We start from the raw sequence: 2,139 nt of genomic DNA on the forward strand, positions 1-2,139 counted from the left end.
GTTTTTCTTACTTTTAGGTTACTTTATTCCTCTCATTCCCTCCCTCTCGCTTTGACTGAAGCTCCCTCGCTGCTCTCCCCCTCGGCCGACCCGCTACTCTCCTTCTCTGTCGTTACTTCTTTCTTAGTTGGTATTTATTGTTATTTTATAAAATGCATTATATGTCCTTTGATTAAGCAGGTAAGCAATCAAGTAAACCGTTTTAACTGAAATTCGTGCTTATAGCTGCATAGAACAGTTGCATCTGGAATGTACTCTTATCCTATTGAATTTTCTTAGAGCAAGTATTTATTGACAATCGTTTGTTTCGCTCTCATGAAATGAAAAGAAAACTCACTATCAGCGATAAATTGCCGCCAAGTGCAAAAGCACATATCGCCATGTTGATTCGTTTTGTTGTTTCGTTTTTACTCCCCTATGATATATGAAACGATTTTCTTCCCCACACATAAATACATAATATATCGTTTGCTTTCACCAGTCATATCACATTTAATTTAGATAAAGTTGTTACAAGCAATACTTACTACCTACCACCATCGCTATCTTCTTTACCACATCGTAGATGCATAAGCGAGAAAAAGCTTTCAATTATGCCTAAATCTACTCCCATTGAAAGAACGATATCTCAAAATGGATTTGGAATTAAATCAAACTCATTCTCAGCATCTTAGAAGAGATAAAAAAAGAAAAAAAAAACAAAAACAAAAAATCCCTTGCTGTGATAACATCTTTTAACGGTTTGTATTGCATTTGATTTTCTCTTTACTTTTGATTTCAGAGAGACTATGAGCGCATGAAAACAAAATAAGAAAAAAAAAAAAAAAAAAACGGAGAGAAAAATTTAAAACCAAAAAAAATTTCCAAAATTTAATTTTAAAGAAAATTGAAAAACAAAAACCAAAAAACCGAAATCCCCGATAAATCGAGAAAAGAAAAAAAACAGAAAAATTTAAATCAATGATTGAAAATTTGCAAAATTTTAAACAAACAAAATTTGACCAGAAAAAGAACATCAACAACAACATCAACAACAACAAAAACTTAAAAATTGAAATTCCAATTTAAATGCAAAAGACATTCGTATGTGTGTGGTGGTGGCTAAAAAATTTCAAACAAAATTTATTATTCGAAAACGGAAAAAACGTAAACGTCTTTATTTCGAAACGGAAGGCAAAAAGAAGAAGAAATTTTTTTAAACTAAACGGCAACAACAACAACAGCAACAATAACAACAACAGTAACAACAACAACAACAACAAATTTGATATTGTGAATCAAAATTTTACAGTTTGGCGATATTAAAATTTCAATATATTCCGGTAATTATGATGAACACCAAGAACAAACAACCACAACAACAATAATAGCAAAAACAAGAATAACAATAAAGGACAACAGCAACAACAAGAATAAGATTAACGCCAACCAAACAACATGTTAAAGCCTCTCTAACTGCATACCAGTAGAAAGGATTTTTATTGCACAAAGGATAAAACAAGACACACTCACTCACGCACACATACGCACACACGCGCACGTACTCGTACGTATATGCATATATATCCGTAGGCGAAGATTTTCTTAAAATCGAGTCAAAAGGAGAAATTTTTATAACTTAAACGTAACATGCATACACCGTAATGGAGAGATAGAGCAGAGCGTACGGTGTTTTGTATATTTTCATTCAAAAACTTAAGTCAAAAGCTGCCAAAAAAACTTGTAAAACGAGAGTAAACGAGAAGGCTACGAGAAGGTCCTCATTGTCTCGAAGTTGAAGAGAAATCACTAAAAAAAATTACGGCGAATTTAGGAAAGAAAAACGAAACAAAAAAATTCAACCCTCAAACCTAAAACACACCAACAAACGACCAATAATTCAACCCAACCCACAATACATTCAAAAAAAAAAAAACAACAACGACACCAACTATTGCATCTACATCTGCTCAGAGTTCTTAAACACTCACGCAAGCAGGGTGTCTCCATTATAATAACAACAGCATTATACCCGCAACAGCAACAACAACAACAACAACAACGTTATTTATGAGACACTAACTAAGGTAAAGAGAAGAGTGTTGAGAAGAAGAAAAAAAACAAGAAGAGCAAGAGGCAGATGAAGTAGTAACGTGTAGA

The sequence above is a fragment of the Glossina fuscipes genome, unplaced genomic scaffold (genome assembly GCF_014805625.2).
Source record: "Glossina fuscipes isolate IAEA_lab_2018 unplaced genomic scaffold, Yale_Gfus_2 112, whole genome shotgun sequence".
Taxonomy (NCBI): domain Eukaryota; kingdom Metazoa; phylum Arthropoda; class Insecta; order Diptera; family Glossinidae; genus Glossina; species Glossina fuscipes.